This window comes from Stegodyphus dumicola, chromosome 2 (assembly GCF_044657685.1).
Source record: "Stegodyphus dumicola isolate Sdum_Otavi_A_Nest chromosome 2, ASM4465768v1".
Lineage (NCBI taxonomy): Eukaryota > Metazoa > Arthropoda > Arachnida > Araneae > Eresidae > Stegodyphus > Stegodyphus dumicola.
The window spans coordinates 226,830,755-226,840,995 of record NC_140769.1 but is presented as its reverse complement, the minus strand read 5'-3'; the positions used below and the strand labels follow the sequence as shown (position 1 = coordinate 226,840,995).

The 10,241-nt window shown below is 31.6% G+C and overlaps 1 protein-coding gene across 2 annotated transcripts in view; it reads left to right on the top strand.

Annotated features, from left to right (window-relative positions):
- Nucleotides 1–1,062: 1,062 nt before the first annotated feature.
- LOC118198478 (proton-coupled zinc antiporter SLC30A1-like) overlaps nt 1,063–10,241 on the top strand; it is a 94,475-nt gene continuing 85,296 nt past the window's right edge. For both annotated transcript variants that reach the window (XM_085811833.1, XM_085811834.1), the window contains exon 1: nt 1,063–1,375. The gene's annotated coding sequence lies outside the window, so the exon portion shown is untranslated. The remainder of the gene's footprint in view (nt 1,376–10,241) is intronic.

The following is a 10,241-nucleotide window of genomic DNA, read 5'->3' as shown; positions in this document are numbered from 1 at the left end:
TAAATTACTTGATGAGGAAATGAAAAATTCGGAGTTAACCGCATAATATCACGCAAAGAACGCAACTAATCAATTTATATATGTAAGTACAGTAAAAAATTTTAAACATTCAAGAATCTTTTGAAATGAATCATATAAACACTAAAGACAAAAAATAATTATAATGGAACCTCCCTAAGATGACCATCCATGATTTCAGCCGCTTTACATATTTTGTGAAGATGGTCGTCTTACAGAAATGACTAATGTTTATTTATATGCTCTGAGAAATACTAGATCATATTCAAAGGGTCACCCTCGTCGGTATAGTGGTTAGTGCTGTTGGGTGCTGTATCGTTAGGCCCAGGTTCGAATCTAGCAGAAGCTCAGATGTTTGTACTATCTGTGCGGCATGGGGTACTTTAAATACCCGCGAACAAAACGCCCTCTCAAAGGCTTGGTGGTAGGGGAAGAGAGGTGGGAGATTCTCGGATTCTGTCAAAATAGGGACGGAAATTTTCCGTCCTTGCGGAACTAAAGTCGGTTGGCCCTCATGGCGCGCTTTCGGTAACGTTCTTGGTAATGAGACGGATAAATAACTGGAGAATATTGGCCATTCCTCATGGATGCATTAAGCTATAAGTGTCCGGCCATTTGAAACAGCAATAACAGCTTTCAAAGGGGTTCACTTGTATTAATGAAATCGTAAATTAGATAAGATTAGACTGTTGTTTACTTATTAAAGTACTTTTCAGGTATTTTAATGCCTCTCTTACACATAATATGTTGCAAAATGGATAAAAACATTTAGTTTTATTTGTATAAATCATACGTACGCGAAAGTCATGTTCGACTGCTATTCTGAAAGTAAGCAGAAAAGTGATTTCAAAAAATAACCGTTATGAGGAAGAACAAACTCTTAAATCACTCCAAAGCAATTCGAAGCAAACGCGCTTCCGAAACTCCACTCAACGTACAGAATCCACTCGAAACTCAACCGAGCGGAACTGGTTCCTACCTGTAAAAGGCAAGAAAGTGCAAGGCTGCACTTAATTTTTAAAGCGATGCTACTCGGGAGGAAAACAGAAGTTTCGAAAGTAGTCAATAGACCGACTATGTTTACACTCTCGCGCGCTTATCGTTTCAAAAGCGATACGGGATGTTAGTTCTCGAGGACTGCGCTTTGATAAGGATGTCCACTTAACTACAGTGGCTGAGTAGTTCTATTGACAGATGATCGTAGTACATCACTGGATTACTAATACGCTGTGCTGCGATCAAAGGAGAAATTGTTCTGCAGGTCTCAGTTTTAAAGTGTGTTTGAAAAAGTGACTGTTTAGAGAAGTGCTTCTAATTATGTGTTCGAAAATCAGTTTGGAATTCTAATCGATTTAAGGTGAGTGGGTTTTGCCGCTTTACGCTTATTTTAATGCTACTTAAGTACTCGTTCGTGGTATTATATTACTTCATCTGCAACTGAAAGGATGCAGAAGTAGTTATGTTCATTAAATTGTTTAGGATGTGAAATGAGACATAGATTTATCAAAGGAGAGCTATTGATTTTTTTTTTTTTTGGTCTAGAAGGCATTTTTTATTTATGGCTTTTTTTAATTTTTTTTTTTTTTTTTTTTTAATGTGTTCGTTTGCATGCAATAAGTGAAATTCCCTACTCAACTGATGAAAAATAGAAATAACAGTATTCTTTTTAGCCCCAAAAAGGTTGTTTGCCTTGAAACGCGATTTTGCGTTGTTTCATTTTTTCTTCGACTCTGTTTCCATTCAGCAAAATGCAAGATATTTATTTTTCAAATTTGATGTGTCTGCTACTGATGAACAAATTAAGCTATTTAAAAGCAATAGATGCAGTTCTAAAGAACATTATTATTATTATTTTTAACTTTAAATTTAGTTAAATAAAAATGCATTTAATTCATGACATAGCTAATCAGAAACATTAAACATTTTTTATACAATTACGTTATATATTTTTCACTTTTTAAATGTACAGAAGATATATAATATTCTCATATTAGTCTAAATGTATATTTATATATCTGGTATCCTATAAGATGTTTCGCAATTCTACGTGAGCCGTTTCTATTGATTATGCATGCTGATAAATTATATTAAACTTTAAACGAGTCCTTTTGGGCGAACGTTAAAATCTGAACCCGCTCTAATGACTTTCTTGTAAGAAGTAAAAGAAGTACTGAAATCGCGAAAAATTTCGGGTATTATATTTCAAAGAAAATACCCAGTTTGATCGCTCTCGAATCCATTTGAACGATGTTTTTGAGGAACATCTCTACGTACGGGCAGAATAGAAGAGTCTTTTTCCAAAAACGGATTGAAAAATTTATTTAACATGGGTTAAAAGAGTTTTTTTTTTTTTTTTTTTTTTTTTTTTTTTTTTTTTTTTTTGTAAATTCTGTACCTACGTATGTATGTATCTGGCATAACTCAAAAACGTGTAGCCTGAGAACGTTGAAATTGTGTATATGGGATTACTATAACATATAATTGTGCACCTTCCGTTTTAGTTGCAATCAGCTGCACCAAAAGTATTTCTATCTATCTATCTATCTATAAACATCCACACTGGAATGCGGCTCGGGGAGCTCAGTTTTTCATTCTTATATATTGGTCAACTGAGTATTTGTTGCTTTAAAAGTGATTGAATTATGTTGTTCTTATGTGCCGGTTAAGGGTTTATACTGTTAGCTAATCTGCATACTATAGTTATAGAATTATCAGCAATTTAAAAGTTGCTTAAGTGCTACTAAGCCTAATGAAGCCGCCATTTGTTTACATTTGAAACTCTTAGTAGACTAGTAAATTAAGTCAGACTTTGTACACCAAAGTTCTACATTACGATGTACGTATATTCATTCTGCGTTTATTCCAAGCTAATTATTGCAGATTTACTCTAAGCGAAACATTTTACAGTAGAAACACTATCTTCAAAATTTTGCTCTCTAATTCATTTACATTCTTGACATTTGCACTTTGATTGATAAAGCGAGCTGAAGAGATAACGAATGCGGTTCGATAGCACGTGGTCATGATTTTCCCAAGAATCTAAAAATGGGTTATAGATATCGCAAATGCTGTGGCTCATATTTGTTTTCGGACTCGTGTTTTTCTGTTTCATTTGCAAATATCCTTTGTTTAGTGTTAACTAAATGACTTTATTTTTTTTCACGTATACTACTAATACTTTTTTAAAAGCTATTCAAAACAATTTTGGCAAAATATATATTCAAAATATTCTGAAAGTGAATATATATATATATATATATATTCAGACACTTTGAATAAAGAGTTTATATTCAGTAAAAAAGTGCTAACAGCGAGACGTTCAATATTGCTTTGGATATCCTTTAAAATTACATTTTTCATGCGCTTTGGCGTGGAATTAACTAATTTGTTTCGTGTAAGAATGTACTGTTTTATTCCATTCCCCCGTAGGAATTACTTTTAAAAGAACTTCGAAAGAAATATCATATGTTCTTATTCTTTCCTCCAACTCAATCTATATAACTTTGCCGACCATCGAGACTTATGTACGAGTATATTAAATTTTGATTCGTATGTTATTATAACATTGTTCTAATGTGATAAATCTTTGCTTACCATGGATTTTTCGAACTAACAAACGTATTTTCCTTCTTTCTTGTCGGCAATGAATTTACTTCTTGCTGATTGCCCATTGTATCCATATGCCATAACGAATTTTCTAGCAGCTTCAGTGTTAAATTTTATTGCAAGCTGTTCCCCTAAATTCGCTTCAAGTATATGGCACTAATTTTTGGGTGTTGTTTAATTTTTCGCAGAATAAATTTTCGATTTCTTGGTTTTAGCTTGGAATATGCTCTAGACAACACAGCGTTTCCAAAGGTTCCACATTAATTTCCATCGTTTTAATACAAAGATAGTTGAACAATTTATATCAAAGAAGGTTTTGCATATTTCGAATATTTTTACCTACTTTTAAATTATGAATAAGTGAACTTCTAACAGAACTTGTTAACTAGTAGCATTTTGCTATGCACACTTCATTTACGAAACTGTTAATATATTTTTCTAAACTAGTAATAATTTCTAAGACGTTGATTCTTGGGATGTATTTTCACTTAAAACTAAAGGTTATGACAAGAAAGCATCGTTTGCCAAAATATCTCAACAAAATTTTCGATGTAAGTTACTGATTAACGCCTATTGAATAAAATACCTTATTGCAAGGACTTTTTTGATGATATTTATTTTGTAACAAACAAACAAAGAGATAAAGAATATCATATTGGATAGAAATTGAAACTTATATTTCAAAATTTAGTACAAGATCTAAAATATGAGTCCTGAAGTTTTACTATTTAGCAGTTAGTTACAGGACCTTTCAAGCTATTTTTAAACAATTTTATATTAAACCAATTTATTTTTAATCTAATGTCTGAGTCTTTTCGATAAATTAAAAATTATGTAAAGAACGTAAACTGTTTTTGGGGTAGGGGATGGGAGAACTCGCAGAACACTTCTTGTCTGAGTTTCCAGAAAATTCCTTGGAAACCGCTTGGATGTGTGCGTTAAATTAATGAATAGTCCGCTTCTCCATATCAAATGAAATTTTAAGGATTTTTAATCTTTGCCTTTTAACAAAAAATTATAGAATTTGCGTATCGTGTATACTTACTGAAAGATTATTCAATGTTTAAAGAGTGACAACATTAATGCGACAGTCAAAATCGTAAAAACAACCTTGTATTTAGCGTAAATATATTGAAACACTCAATCGATTTCGAGGGCAGCTAAAGGTCATTCCTCATCATTCTTCTTTCATATTCATCATCATATTTCTTTCTCCTGATGAGGAAAGACCTTTAGCTGCCCTCGAAATCGATCGAGTGTTTCAATATATTTATGCTAAATACAAGGTTGTTTTTACGATTTTGTTTGTCCCATTAGCGTGTTTCTCTTCTACTCTAGTTTGTGCTATCAGTGACAACATTGTTTATACACAGATATAAGTAATAGTAAGAGATGTATTAATAGTGAAAGTAAAACTAAATGCTGTTGATGCAAATTAGAGTAATTAAAAATTAAGCTTTTGTAAGTATTTTCTATAATAAGTTATCCCCTGCCTCTTCTAAATACTCTTTCATTCAATTTTCTCTGACAGTTTGTCTGCAAGAACTATCTTCGACGAATTTAGGTTTACATCTTGTTACAGAAAATACAGTAGCTGGCATAGAAAACTTTTGCTAACTTCAATATAAAATTGTTGATAACTTCTTCCAGAGGTCAAAGAACGCTATGCTTTACAAAGCACACAAAGCTCATCTTTTTGAGTCAAATGTGATTGGTGTAAAGAAAGCCCCTTGTTGTCCCAAAACCATAATTATATAGTTCAAGGTCACTTTGCTAGGCCTGCACTCTTGCTAGCGGGTAATTATACAGTATTATGGTTGTTTGAAAACAACTAGTGTGTCCCTCCCATATGCTCTGGATAGAAGATTTTTGTAGGATACTTCATGCAGATTCTACCGTGAAATTTTGTACTGAATGGTTATAGCATTTTTATCTTAGAGGAGGGGGTTTGCAATATGACCTTCATATTCAGTTAGGTTTATTAGTTTAACATTTGAAACTTTCAAATTAAACAGCTACTATAGACCTAAGAAATTTAAAAACTGATAGACTGGAAGTTCAGTGTATGTTCAGAACAACGTTCAAAACAAACAAACAAAGTTCAAACAAAGTGTTCAAAACAAAGTGTATGTTCAAAACAACGATGACAAACTGTAGGTGAATTATTCCACCCTAACATAACTATACACAAGGGCATTTGCAATTGTTTAACAGAGAAAAGCCTTAGTTATTCAAGATATAACTATATTTTTTTAAAATTAAATCACTTGCATGAGAAAACTTGTGACAAACTTCTCGAGAGACAATGGTTTTGTTTCGGCGGGAAATATATGACAACCTCAGCATTTCTCTTCGAGATAATATTTAAAAAAAATATGAAAGTTTTCAAATTTTAAAGGGGCGTTTTTTTAACGTTTTGTGTGTTACCTTTATTTACTAAATTTCATGTTCTTCGCACTTAACCATAAATTTCAGTTCAATAGCAATGTCGCAAAATAATTTTTAAATGCGCATATCTTTAGAATTTCCGATACACAGTCTCACGTGCTGGAAATAAAAAGGGTTCCCCCCCCCCCATTGTAGAGTTTTGCCATTGCTCGCTTTGAAATCCTTGAGTTTGTTAATCAAAAATTCATTAAAGTTTTACAAAATATGAAATCGATAATAAAACAAATTCCAAATGTCAAATTTGGTCTTCCACATGCCCATATTCGTAGGAGGATTACGTCATTAAAAATTCGATGTCTCTATGCTCCGTTGTTTTATCACAATGCAAGAAATATACATACATTTATGCAGATTTCTCATTATTTAATTTCTTCAAATATAATGCAGGGCTCTAACATTTGGTGGCAACAGTTATGTTAGTTATGTTGCTGGAGATAAATATATATATATATACATTTTCTGTACAGTGTTGCCATTGCTCGTTTCGAAATCGGTGAGTCAAAAATTTGCTAAAAAGTTACAAAATATGAAATCGATAATAAAACGAATTCCAAATTCCAAATTAGGGCTCCCCCATGCCCATATTTGGTGGAAGATTAAGTTATTCAAAACTGGATGTCTCTAGGAATAGTTGTTTTTTCACAGTGCGAGAAACATACATACATTTATGGAGATTCTTTATTATTTAATTTCTTTAAGTATAATGCAGGACTGTAATATTTGGTGGCAACAGTTTGAAAAATGAAACGGACATTTATAGTGATTCAACGCAAAATCGCAAAACGAAAACAATAGTCTTTCAGGGACAAAGCCCCTTTGGACTAAAAAAAAAATTTACTCCCAAGCTTCCTCGAATTCTTCGAGATCATAACACACTCATTTTGAATTAACGAAATTTATTAACGTTTTTTTCTTAGGTTATATTTTCAGGATTTCAGGTTTTGTTCGCATTACTGGAACTTAGATTTCCTAAAAAGGAATATTCTTTGTGAGTGTCTTAATCAAGAGGGCTGCAGGGAAGGATAATATTAATTGATTAACAAATCTTGTGGAAAGAGGAGTGTGGCGAATATATAATACTGCGCAATGTGGACCTTTAAACTCTATTATAAAAAAAAAAAAAAAAAAGTAGGACGCAATCGTATGCTCATAATTTTGTAGAAATACCTTTTATCGTTTTGAAGTTTCATAAAAATGCTTTTTTCAGTATCTTTTTGTTTTCTAGTTTATTCTTTTCATGTTTCAAGGCATGAGTCATCTATGTGGCCTGCAAATGGTCACTTTGAGCTATTGTTATTCTATGCTGCATGTATTCTTTTAATTTATCACTCAAATTAAAAGACTACATTGTTTACAAACTTCCAGACTGACAGATTTGAAAACAATGTTTGTACTTCTTAATAATTTATTTTCATATTTGCAATAGTACTTTAACTCTCTACTTTAATTAAGGTATTAACCCTAAACTACGTCATTTCAAAATTAGCAAGCCATATAATTCATGCATGATACTAATGATGCATCCATGTGCAAAAATAAGCTTCAGCCAATAATGATTTAAATTTGAAAACTGAAATTTTTATTCGAAATGGGGGAATTATGAACTAAAACTAAATCACTCCGAACCCAGCTTTCATCTCGAACACGTCACATTCTCTATCTCGTTTCGTTTCTGCCAACTTATTAACATCTACTGGTCTGTCGTCTGTCTTCGCATGTACTTTAGTACCGATGTACTTCTTGAAGAACAGGTGCTTATTTCGCCAATTCATTTGCTTTAAGATGTTTACCAAAAAGAATAAAGATATATTGAATCGGCTTAAATCATCACATCACAGTTTGACCTAATATAAACTGTAGTTTAACTTTCTAGCATTTTTCATTAAAATATTAAGAAAATATAAAAGCGTAAAACAACCGAAGAATGTACTTGAACCTCAGCTTCCAGATACAGAAATTAAGATAATTAAAAAAAATATTTCTTTCACTATTTGTGGCTGAACAGACATGAAGATGGAACTTAAAATTTAACTCTTAACAACTTGGCTCCACTTTCCTACGTTTACTAATTTAATTTTCAGTTACAGACAAATTTACCCAGTGATGGCAACAACATAAAAGAAGAGAGGAGATTATAGAGGATTATCAACTCGACAAGTTAATGTTGAGAATCCCGCTTATTTTAGACTTTTTCTTCTTGTTTAAAACTTCCATAATTTGTATACTTTGGTGAAAAGGACAAAACCGTAGAAATGAGGGAAATATTTAATATAAAAAACAACATGCTAAACGGAAAAAACTTTACAATACATAATTGATATTATTTGTATATGCTAAAGGGATTATATTTTAAGTGATGTATCTTAGAATAAATCTAACTTGTGAACATTTGCACGTTTAAGTGCAACTTATAAAAGCCAATATAACGTATATCGGCTAGCAAATAATCATTTGTATGCTATTTAACAGCCTATTTGCTACTTTTTTTTAATCGATTATAATTATTCATTATTTTCTGTTGATATCTGTTATCCTTTTTGACTGTATGTCAACGTTGCAGCTAATTTCGATCATTTATTTTACTTTATCAGAACTTTAAAATATAAAAGAGAAAAACAGAAATTTAAATCGAAATCAGGATTTTTCCGCATAAATTTTCAGTTTAGATTTTGTTTCCATTTTTCTGTTTTCTTTTACGTCATTTGCTATGTTTTCTCTAAGTAACCGTTTAATTAAACCATAAAAAACATTCATTTACCTGTTTACTTCCGATGAAGAGAGAATATGTTCTGTTCCTTTCTTTCTTCGATCAATATATTTTCTTTTCGGATGAAACATATCTGAATTGTTTCTTATTTTACGCTATTATTTTACATTCTAAAACATTCATTACAATTTTTTTAAGAAATTAGAAAAGTCTTTTCATGAGTTTCTTAGCAATATTTTGTCATTTCAGATTCCGCTTTTTGTATTAATGTTTTTAGGTAATAAATACTTTTCATGATAAAAGAAAAGTATTGTCAGACAAAACGCAAATATTTTATTGATTTGCATTATTTTCATGACTATTTTCATGAAAAATGCCATCAAGTTTTTTTAGAGCTATATACAATATCATGCCATTAGATTGCTTGATTTTAACTACGTTTTCCTCTCTCTTATGTATCTAAATAATTTTAAAAATAGAAATGGCCTTAAAGAAGTTTTCGAAATTTTTGTACTATTATGTTCGTTACGTTACACTATCATGCATTAACTATCTACATCTACTCGCCTTGACAAGAATTGCTATTGTGCGAAACATAAGACCTTTACGAGTATTTTGCACATGGTCTTGCAGATATCAGTTATGTATCGCTTAGTGCAGTTTCATTGTGATTCATAGCTATCCAGATTCAGCTGACACATTTCCTGCTCAAGAAGATATTAAAGACATGAAACCAGATTCCTTTTTTAAAACTTGGGCTGAGAATTCTGCTAGTAAATAGCATCAAACGAAGCAGATTCAAATTTCCGTAGACACAGGAGCAGTCGCTATTTCATAATCATTATCTACATCAGAAATAGATTCATACTGCTATTCGTGTCTGGCAGACCTTGATTAAATTATTAATTTAATGCTTTATTGATTTAATTACTAATAAATTTATCTTCCGCGCAGCTTAGGAAATAGTCTGTTTTCAAAGTTTCTCAGTTCAATGTGAAGCAAGATTTTTTTAAAACTATAATTGCTTGAATGGTTAAAAAACAATTAACGCAATACTTAATAATTTTAATCTTTATTTTATATGTGAGATAAGAAACATCTTTAGCAGAAACTTTACAAAATATTTCTGTTGTTACATTACACTACCGTTCATTTATCATATGAATGCAATAAACTTACTTCGCGGGGGAGGAGAGGAAAGAAAATCTCGTTGTAACGAGATCTATTTTGACCGAATGAAAAACTGAAACTCTTTATTTTAGAATTACTGAGGAAAAGAATATTTGTTTACGAAAATGAACCTCTTGAGGAAGTGGAGGGGATATTCTTTGAAAACGACAGCAGGGAAATTCTTTTTTAGATTATAATTACACTCATGTTTTTACAGCTGCTTTTTCGGTACTCTTAATAAACACAAATTTTTCAACTAGCTTTCGTACTGCAGGAGACCGTTACGAATATT